This window comes from Salvelinus alpinus, chromosome 26, assembly GCF_045679555.1.
Source record: "Salvelinus alpinus chromosome 26, SLU_Salpinus.1, whole genome shotgun sequence".
NCBI classification, from domain to species: domain Eukaryota; kingdom Metazoa; phylum Chordata; class Actinopteri; order Salmoniformes; family Salmonidae; genus Salvelinus; species Salvelinus alpinus.
The window spans coordinates 28,905,615-28,917,251 of record NC_092111.1 but is presented as its reverse complement, the minus strand read 5'-3'; positions in this window follow the sequence as shown (position 1 = coordinate 28,917,251).

The window sequence follows — 11,637 nt, the reverse complement described above, 5'->3', positions numbered from 1 at the left end:
GGAGTAGAGGAGAGGGAGTAATTGATGGGGTGATGGAGGGAGGCCTGGGGGTATGGGGAGCAGGGGAGAGCTAGGACACGGACACCAGGGATGGGAGTGGTGTGTGTGTGTGTGTGTGTGTGTGTGTGTGTGTGTGTGTGTGTGTGTGTGTGTGTGTGTGTGTGTGTGTGTGTGTGTGTGTGTGTGTGTGTGTGTGTGTGTGTGTGTGTGTGTGTGTGTGTGTGTGTGTGTGTGTGTATGACCCAATCTGAGGAAGGTCCAGTTCGATGGCCAGTGTCTGGTCTGTGTGTACATATGCACGTATCTCTCAGGATAAAATATATATTCGGTACGAATCAATGAATATTCCTATTGTTCTTGAGTTATAAGTTAGAATCATATAAGCCACTCAGTATAACTCAGAGTTGCATTTTTTTTTGGTTTGAGGTCAAAGGGCAGGCTGAATTGCTGGAGTCATGGAGGGGGGAGAGAGAGAGAAAGACATCGAGGGAGGGACAAGGGGGGAGTCTGTAATGGCTGACAGATGTTTACAGGGGCCTGACTGCACCTCTGATTAGGGGGAGGGGTGAGGTAGTGTGTGTGTGTGTGTGTGTCTGTGTGTATGCAAGTGTGTGTCTGTGAGTGAGGGGTAGTCACAACCCCCCAAAATTACATCCCCACCCCTGTCAGCCATGGAGACACCATGAATGCCCCTCTTTTCTGCAGCTCAAACACCCGAACACTAGCCTCCCCTGTCAGTCTCTTCAGCCCAACTTTGTCTAAATGGCTCAGGTCTAGCTAGCTCGGGGCCCAGGGCCCAGGGCCCGGTGGTACTGGGTGGGCCTCCTATCCCCCACGCTCTGCTCAGAACCACCACTCTGACTGGACCCTTTCACACAGATGGGATTCCAGGATTCCTCTGCGCTCTATATTCTACCCTGGCGTTCTCGGGTTACCAGCGGCCCAGTGTGGGTCGTGCCAAAGCTGTTATTTTAGAGAGTTGGACCTGGAGAGAGTGGTGTGTGTGTGTATGTGTGTGTGTGTATGTGTGTGTATGTGTGTGTGTGTGTGTGTGTGTGTGTGTGTGTGTGTGTGTGTGTGTGTGTGTGTGTGTGTGTGTGTGTGTGTGTGTGTGTGTGTGTGTGTGTGTGTGTGTGTGTGTGTGTGTGTGTGTGTGTGTGTGTGTGTGTGTGTGTGTGTGTGTGTGTGTGGTTGACCATAATAAGTCCCTTTCCGTCTAGTCTGTCTACATCACAGTAATCCACAATGTTCTGGCAACCACATAGAGAATCTGTCACACTGTGAAACATCTACATGCTCTCCACAAATAATCAAAACAAGGCAGAAGAAAATATTTTTTCAATGTTCAAAATCGCTGATTCACTGTTCAGTGAAGTATTATGATTCTATCCATAATGCAAAGCTTCCCTATATGGTTCTTTTAAAGAAAACTAACCTGGAATGGTAATAAATGTATTTATAGTCAGCGTTAGTGAAATACTTGCTTGTGAATGGAGAGCTTTCCCATCTGATTCCCCTCTACATCAACCATACAATAGGCTTATGGGTCTCAGTTGGTCCATCTGTCAGCCCTGAAGAAGGCACCACAGAAACATTTTTTTAACCTTAATTTAACTAGGCAAGTCAGTTAAGAACGACAGATTTTTAACCTTGTCAGCTCAGGGATTCAATCTTGCAACCTTTCAGTTACTAGTCCAACGCTCTAACCACTAGGCTACCTGCCGCATTAGTCCTTTCTTCATGTTAACATTGGGAGCTTGTACTGAGTGCGCTACATTTTTTCATCTGTCAAAGTGAAAATGAATACATTCCTCCTCACCTCAATGTTTTCCCATGGTGGACTTTTTACAATTCCCAATCATCGCTGCGGCTGTTTCCTATTTACCCAAAACAACCAGTGGATTGACATAATGACATACCAGAATTAAAATAAAAAATGTTTAAATAAAAAAAATCAAAGTATTGCCATTTTACATAAACTCCTAATATGCATAATTGAATAAATGTGTTCAGAAGGTTGTTGTGAATGATAACATTCATTAAGGTGTCATAACTGCTTTCATCAAGGTGTTATGAATGCCGTACGTATACCCCCTTCAAGTAAAGTGTTCCCTAGAAAGAAATCATCACAATATCAAGCTGAGACTCCTGGGTATTTCCATGTCATCGAGGGGGAATGGGATTTAGCAAACACACATACTAATGCTGATGACCCTTGATTTGCAACGCTTGGCTGAGAGAAAACAGACAGTGTTATGAGAGAAACGGTCTGGCGTGTAGATCTGTTCCCTCCTCCAGGACCAACAGGAAGTCAACCCACAGAGAGAGAGAGGGGATTCAGTTTACACACATTTTAATCCATGTACTCCTGTCTGAATCATAAACACTTACAAACAAGCAAAAGCTAATTGAGGAACAGGGGGAGCATCCCAAATGGCAGCTTATTCCCTATATAGTGCACTACTTTAGACCAGGGCCCCATAGGGATCTGGTCAAATGTAGTGCACTCTAAAAGGAATAGGGTGCCATCTGGGACATAAGCAGGGTTTCCTGACCAGCGTTCCCATTTACTGAAATATTAATGCAATGTTGTGTAACTTCTCCCAACAATGTTTTTTTTATTTTATTTCCCTAGAAGACTACAGAGACACAAGCTACCCAAAACCCAAATTCTAAGATGTATGGAACACTCATTTAAATAATAGAGCAATTCATTGTTCCCTTATTTCAATTATAATTTTAAAGGTCATATATTTATATACAGTATATACACTGTAAATATATATATATATTTACACTACCTGTGAAAAGTTTTAGAACACCTACTCATTCAAAGGTTTTTCTTTATTTTGATTATTTTCTACATTGTAGAATAATAGTGAAGACATCAAAACTATGAAATAACACATCTGGAATCATGTAGTAACCAAAAAAGTCTTATGCAATTCAAAATATATTTTATATTTGAGATTCTTCAAATAGCCACCCTTTGCCTTGATGACAGCTTTGCACACTCTTGGCATTCTCTCAACCGCTTAATCTGGATTGCTTTTCCACCAGTCTTGAAGGAGTTCCCACATATGCTGAGCACTTGTTGGCTGCTTTTCCTTCACTCTGCGGTCCGACTCATCTCAATTTGGTTGAGGTTTGGGGATTGTGGAGGCCAGGTCATCTGATGCAGCACTCCATCACTCTCCTTCTTGGTCAAATAGCCCTTACACAACCTGGAGGTGTGTTGGGTCATTGTCCTGTTGAAAAACAAATGATAGTCCCACTAAGCGCAAACCAGATGGGATGGCGTATTGCTGCAGAATGCTGTGGTAGCCATGCTGGATAAGTGTGCCTTGAATTCTAAATAAATCACAGACAGTGTCACCAGCAAAGCACCCCCACACCATAACACCTCCTCCTCCATGCTTTACGGTGGGAAATACACATGCGGAGATCATCCGTTCACCCACACAACGTCTCACAAAGACACGGCAGTTGGAACCAAAAATCTCAAATTTGGACTCCAGACCAAAGGACACATTTCCACCGGTCTAATGTCCATTGCTCATGTTTCTTGGCCCAAGCAAGTCTCTTCTTCTTATTAATGTCCTTTAGTAGTGGTTCTTTACAGCAATTCGACCATGAAGGCCTTTTTCACACAGTCTCCTCTGAACAGTTGATGTTGAGATGTGTCTGTTACTTGAACTCTGTGAAGCATTTATTTGGGCTGCAATTTCTGAGGCTGGTAACTCTAATGAACTTATCCTCTGCAGCAGAGGTAACTCTGGGTCTTCCATTCCTGTGGTGGTCCTCATGAGAGCCAGTTTCATCATAGCGCTTGATGGTTTTTACGACTGCACTTGAAGAAACTTTCAAAGTTCTTGACATTTTCCATATTAACTGACCTTCATGTCTTAAAGTAATGATGGACTGTTGTTTCTCTTTGCTTATTTGAGCTGTTCTTGCCATAATATGGACTTGGTCTTTTACCAAATAGGGCTATCTTCCCCCCTACCTTGTCACAACACAACTGATTGGCTCAAACGCATTAAGAAGGAAAGAAATTCCGCAAATGAACTTTTAAGAAGGCACACCTGTTAATTGAAATGTGTTCCAGGTGACTACTTCATTAAGCTGGTTTAGAGAATGCCAGGAGTGTGCAAACCTTTCATCAAGGCAAAGGGTGGCTATTTGAAGAATCTGAAATATAAAATATATTTTGATTTGTTTAACCTTTTTTGGTTACTACATGATTCCATATGTGTTATTTCATAGTTTTGATGTCTTCACTATTATTCTACAACCTAGAAAATAGTCAAAATGAAGAAAAACCTCTTGAATGAGTTGGTGTTTTAAAACTTTTGACCGGTAGTGTGTGTATATATATATATCTTTTTGCTTGTTGAAAGAGTGTGTTACAATAAGGTAAGGATGTCTTTCCATGCAGTAGAAGTGATTCAACATAGTCATCATCGTAGTCATATACTCTAAATATCCATCTGTTGCTACATGATGAGCCACAAAGGCCCTCCTCCACCCCTCTCTCTTTGGAGTGGACCGGTCCATGTAGCAAATATCCATGTTAGACCAATCAATGTGTCTGGCCGTCTGAGTGAGAGATACCACTGTTGGGGGGAGGAGTGGGGTTTGGGCATGGTGTTGTATTCACAGGGGTGTGGATTGCAACACTGATGAAGACGTAATCAACTCTGACATGAGAGACTGACCCCATCCTCTGTCAACACTCTCTCTCTCTCTCTCTCTCTCAAAATTCAATTCAAGAGGCTTTATTGGCATGGGAAACATATGTTAACATTGCCAAAGCAAGTGAAGTAGATAATAAACAAAAGTGAAATAAACAATAAAAATGAACATTATACATCTCTCTCTCTCTCTCTCTCTTTCTCTCTCTCTCACACACACACACACACACACACACACACACACACACACACACACACACACACACACACACACACACACACACACACACACACACACACACCACTATATAAAATGCCCTGTCTTTGTTTGTGAATGACGATGCAGTCCTTCTGAAAAAAGCACAGAGGGAATAGAGTGGGAATAGAGAGCGGATTTTGGGGTTGTTAAACGGTGCATTAAAGGGCTTGTGACTGGCAGTTATAGCTATAAAAGCTACATGTTTTAGTGTATTGGCTCAGAAGCAGACAGCTCTGCTGTTTAAATGTCATTTAGGGTATAGTTTAGTGTGTGTGTGTGTGTGTGTGTGTTTACACTGTTCGTTCAGCTTTGGGCCATTTCAGGACAGTGCAGAAGGGTGATTTAGAGATAGCTGTACACTCTGAACCTTCTTACATGGTTCTTCTTCACCCATTTGAATGATATCAAACAGTGGATACAAAACATACACACATCTGCTATTTTAATTTGATGACTATTGTCGCAGGTCATTTTCTATGCAAATTGTATTCAAGGTTTCAAAAGGCTTCTGGAGATTGTTATTTCCACTTAACATTTCAGACTTGATTGTCCCTAATGAAAAATGTATCAACCCCTACAAAAATGTCCATTATTTAGAATCCACATAATAATTCACATTTCCTGTTGCTGCAGAATTATTTTCCTGCTGTTAGAAGCATGGTCAAATTAAGACAGGGCATCTGTATCAGACTAGGTCCAGGCTGTCTGTTCAGTTTGTGATTTGCTGTACTTTCGATTTGCTAACTTATAGGTAAGATTTCTTATATTTAGGACAGAGGCACATTTACACACACACACACACACACACACACACACACACACACACACACACACACACACACACACACACACACACACACACACACACACACGTCCGTGTTGGGTTTGTGTGAGGGATGCTACCCCTGTAGCTTAGCCAACCCCAGCCTAATAACACACAGTGGAGTCTGTGTTGGTTTCCAACTCCCTGCTGTTTTTATGTTTTTGAATACTACTTGGTTATACCCACTTCTTGTACATGTTTAACAAGTCAAGCTGCCTCTCTATGACACAATGAAACAGAGAGAGAGAGAGAGAGAGAGAGAGAGAGAGAGAGAGAGAGAGAGAGAGAGAGAGAGAGAGAGAGAGAGAGAGAGAGAGAGAGAGAGAGAGAGAGAGAGAGAGAGAGAGAGAGAGAGAGAGAGAGAGAGAGAGAGAGAGAGAGAGAGAGAGAGAGAGAGAGAGAGAGAGAGAGAGAGAGAGAGAGAGAGAGAGAGAGAGAGAGAGAGAGAGAGAGAGAGAGAGAGAGAGAGAGAGAGAGAGAGAGAGAGAGAGAGAGAGAGAGAGAGAGAGAGAGAGAGAGAGAGAGAGAGAGAGAGAGAGAGAGAGAGAGAGAGAGAGAGAGAGAGACACACTCCAGGAGAGAAAGAAGTGAGAGATGCTTGAAAAGGGAGAGGAAAGCAGAATGAGCGATCGAGTGAGTTAAAGAGATTACTTTAAGGTTCAGAGAAGCTTGTAATGATGTCCGCCTGCTGACATAGTTTCATATTTTAAACAAAGTATCCCATCCTTCTGCTTTCCTTAGATTAGTAGCACCCTGCAGGTAACCCTAACCATACACCTCTGTGGAAAGGGTTCTACATGGAACCCAAAAGGGTTTGTCAAAGGGTTCTCCTAAGGGGACAGCCGAAGAACCCTTTTAGGTTCTAGACCTTTTTTTCAAAGAGTGTAGGAGCCGTTGCTTCAGTTCATTGGTCTTTGACTGATGCTGAACAGACTCCTTGACAATGATGCTATGTGTTTGTGTGTGTGTATGTGTGTATGTGTATGCGTGCTTGTGTGTGGCACACAGAGAGCTCTCAGACACAGCCTGACCTGACCTGCCTGTAAACGTAAGCAACCGTATCCTGGAAACCACCTACAACCTTCTAAGAGCCTGTCTTGCATTCTAAGAATGTCATCTTGGCTGTTTCCTCCATTGGGCAAAGCTGTCAACATGAAAACATATTGAGAGCTATAGCAGATACTGTCAGACAGACGGACGGACGGACAGACGGACAGACAGACAGACAGAGAGCAATAGCAGAAACAGATACAGACACAGACATACAACAGACAGTCCACTCCTTCCAACAAGCTCCAGACTGCAGTAGTGGTGGGTATTCTTACCTCCTTTGCCTGCTGATTTTTGATTGGTGGTTAGGGTTGCTAACTTCCTGAATGTACAGTAACTGCACATCGTGCAGCTATGAGTTGTATTCACCCCTTCTGTGTGTACCAGCCAAGACTTTAACTCCATTGTCATGGAGTTGGGCTCCCGGGTGGCGCAGCGCTCCACATCTCAGTGCAAGAGGCGTCACTACAGTCCCTGGTTCGAATCCAGGCTGAATCACATCCAACTGTGATTGGGAGTCCCATAGGGTGGCGCACAATTGGCCCAGCTTCGCCCGGGTTTGGCTGGGGTAGGCCGTTGTTGTAAATAAAAATTTGTTCTTAAATGACTTGCCAAGTTAAATAAAGGTTAAATGTATACATATTTTTAAATGGAATGTGTGTGTGTGCACGTGCGGGTGTGTAGTCAAAGCTCTCTCTACCAAAAAGTCCCTTCTAAACTTCCCTTATGACCCTAGCTAATGCAGTTGAACACTGGTGAGGATATGGCCAGGTGGGGGGTGAGGGGTGAAGAGGGAGACAGAGCGGCTCGGCTCAGGGAGAGGAGGTGAGGAGGGAGACGGCGTGACTCTGTTTAGGGAGGGGTGAGGAGGGAGACAGGGCGGCTCGGCTCAGGGAGAGGAGGTGAGGAGGGAGACGGCGTGACTCTGTTTAGGGAGGGGTGAGGAGGGAGACAGGGCGGCTCGGCTCAGGGAGAGGAGGTGAGGAGGGAGACGGCGTGACTCTGTTTAGGGAGGGGTGAGGAGGGAGACAGGGCGGCTCGGCTCAGGGAGAGGAGGACGAGAGGAGGGGAAGAGAGTGATCTGATGAAGTGAGGGGGCCCTCTCTCTCTCTAAGATGATACAGTCATTTGTCATCCCAGCTGTCAAAACGATATGGATCAATGGATCCCATTTCCCCACTTTGGTGTGTGACTATGTTTGTGTGCTTGTGACTGTGTGCATGCGTGCAGCTGTGTATGTGTGTATGCGTGCAGCTGTGTATGTGTGTATGCGTGCAGCTGTGTATGTGTGTATGCGTGCAGCTGTGTATGTGTGTATGCCAGAGGAGGTGGGTGGGAGGAGCTATAGGAGGACGGGCTCATAGTAACGGCTGAAATGGAACATTGGAAAAGTATAAAATACATCAAATATGTGTAAACTACGTTCGATTCCATTCCATTTATTCCATTCTAGCCATTACAATGAGCCAGTCCTCATGTTGCTTCTCCCACCAGCCTCCCCTGGTGTTTGCATGTCTGTGTGTGTCATTTTATGTATGCATATGTGCACGTCTCTGAACCGAGACATTCACACCAACACTACTGTGGCACCAAGCTGTCTAACGATGATTATGATCGTTAATGGCTTTATGATGAGAAAACCAACAAACAAACTTGTTTCCCTTTTGCAGTTATTTCAATTGTCTAATCACAATTAAGCCACATAAACAGATGACTCTATCAACATTCAGGAGATGTAAATGTCCTCCAGTTGACAGTGTCTTGCTTCATCATTATTATTCACCCAGGGTTTTCTCCTATTTGTTTCACAGAATGTGTTAAATTAGCTCCGACCAGATGGAGCCTATCTCCCTGCCAAGCATGTTAAAGAAGCCATGTGTGGGTTATTCTCTCTCTCTCTCTCTCTCTCTCTCTCTCTCTCTCTCTCTCTCTCTCTCTCTCTCTCTCTCTCTCTCTCTCTCTCTCTCTCTCTCTCTCTCTCTCTCTCTCTCTCTGTGTGTGTGAGGGTGTTACATATACATATTTTACAACCTATGTGTTGTGATAATTGTGTTGTTTGCTCTACAACCTGTTAGGTCATATGCCTTGACACTGTGATATATAGGGTTAAGGCCAAGGCAATAAGAAGACACAGTGGCAGAATAAATTCAGCTACACCTTTGTTTCGTCACAAAACCGGAGAGCAACATCTGTCCGGTGGAGTCCACAAAGCATATTGCATGTAACAAACAGTTACGTGACCTACAGCATGGTCAAGCAAGTTCATGTTAACAACATTTTGGGACTACTAAACAACTATTGATTTAGAACACCGGAGAAAGTCACAAAGACAACAGGAACTGTTTCCACTATTCCAGCACCATTTCAACTTCAACATCATCAAATCACCTCTGCTTAGTCGAATACAGTGGCAACTAAAACATTCCAAAAACAATTTAGTCCAATTAATGTAAGCTAAATATCATATGACTGTCCATGGTACTGATTTCTGTGTGTGTGTGTGTAAGTAAGTATGAAACACATGTTGACTCACCATACTAGTAGAGAAATGCCAATGACATTCTCCTCTCTTTCATGTTGCCGAAATGGTCTATGACTCTGTCATACAGTACACACTGTTGTTGTACTAGGCTACCTGGCTAAAATGCTTGTTCGTTAGCCTAACTTCCTTTCATGGGCAATGATTAGCCAGCTAGTTAACATTAGCCTACATCTAGCTACATATTGAACTCCCATCCTCTCAGACAAGAGGCACAATGTATGAATTTATTGTTGGATCAGTGGCCAGTAGAGAGAATTAAGTAAAACCACAAGTCAAAATCTCCATTCAAGGCAAATTTAGGAAAGGGTCAATTTTAGCACACTAGCTAACCACAGGAGAACAACACAACGAGATGCAACAATTCAAGTTTATTTTTCTGTCAGTGACCTTTGGCTTCTGATGTGATGTGATTGGTGTGAAGCCAAATCCAAGCTGGCTTCCCTTGACACTTTGTTTTGGTGCACCAGGACCATTCACAGTTGAGCTCACTCAGTTAAGCTCAATGCTGATTGGCTATTATTGTATCATTTTCTATCAAGGGAGGCCAACTTTTCACTGGCTTCTCTTACATTCAATGCTACAATATCATACTCTTTTTGATCAGACAGCATCAGATAGATGGGCTACACATACTGAGACAAAGGGGTGCTATTTCGCTTGCTCAGATGCTTTCTCAGATGCTTTCTCTCTTTGTCAATTTTTTGGGGAAGCTTGGCTTCCCTGGGCATCCATGAATACACGATGTGTGCATGCAGGTGTGTGTGTGTGAGTTAGTGTGTGCGTGATTAAACATACATTAGTGTACTATATACATTAGTGTACTATATATGAAACATACTATACATTAGTTTACTATATATGAAACATACATTAGTGTACTATATATGAAACATACATTAGTGTACTATATATAAAACATACATTAGTGAACTATATATGAAACATACATTTGTCTACTATATATGAAACATACATTAGTGTACTATATATGAAACATACATTAGTCTACTATATATGAAGCTGACTTCACTCTTTGTCTTTCTATATTGTCCAGCTGCTGTGTCGCATCGTGGTTTGATCTCTCTGCTGCACACATGTCCTGTCTGACCTGCCAGCAAAAAGGGTTTTGGTGTGTTTGTCTCTGTGTGTGTGTCATGCCAGAGACGAGGGCTTTTGGAAAGGCTCAGAGAGCAGAGGGGAGGGGAGGACATTCAGGGGGTAGGCAGGGACATGGGGTGCTGTCCATGGTGTGTGTGTGTGACTGTGTGAGCAGTACCAGACGATGTGTTGACAGGATCTATAGGAGAGCCATGGCGGTCCATGGGTTAGCCGGCTGAGTTCCAAACTCAATGTTCCCCTGTGTGTTTTCCTGTGTGTGTGTGTGTGTTCCTGTATGTGTGTGTGTGAGTTTGTGTGTTCCAAACCCTATTACTGGGTGATGTCATCACAGCTGCCAGGCGGCTAACAGACAGTTTCCGTGCCGCAACATGGGGCCCTATGGTTCACCTGTCAGCCTGATTGACAGGTGAATGACACCAATGAGGGTCCGTCGTCCCTCCTCCTGGGAGACTGGGACTGAGTGACAACCAGAAAGAGCTTCTCTGAACCTTAAAGTAATCTCTTTAACTCACTCGATCGCTCATTCTGCTTTCCTCTCCCTTTTCAAGCATCTCTCACTTCTTTCTCTCCTGGAGTTTTCTGTCCCTTTCTATCATCTCTCTCTCTCTCTCTCTCTCTCTCTCTCTCTCTCTCTCTCTCTCTCTCTCTCTCTCTCTCTCTCTCTCTCTCTCTCTCTCTCTCTCTCTCTCTCTCTCTCTCTCTCTCTCTCTCTCTCTCTCTCTCCTGTGTGCTGTTGTGTTTCATTGTGTCATAGAGAGGCAGCTTGACTTTACCTCTTCTATGCCTCTTAGTTAAACATGTACAAGAAGTGGGTATAACCAAGTAGTATTCAAAAACATAAAAACAGCAGGGAGTTGGAAACCAACACAGACTCCACTGTGTGTTATTAGGCTGGGGTTGGCTAAGCTACAGGGGTAGCATCCCTCACACAAACCCAACACGGACGTGTGTGTGTGTGTGTGTGTGTGTGTGTGTGTGTGTGTGTGTGTGTGTGTGTGTGTGTGTGTGTGTGTGTGTGTGTGTGTGTGTGTGTGTGTGTGTGTGTGTGTGTGTGTGAGAGAGAGAGTATGTGTTTGTGTGTCTCTCTCTTTTTTACTCCACTCACTCTATATCTCTCCTTAAATGTACGTCTCTGCATTTGTCTCTCTCC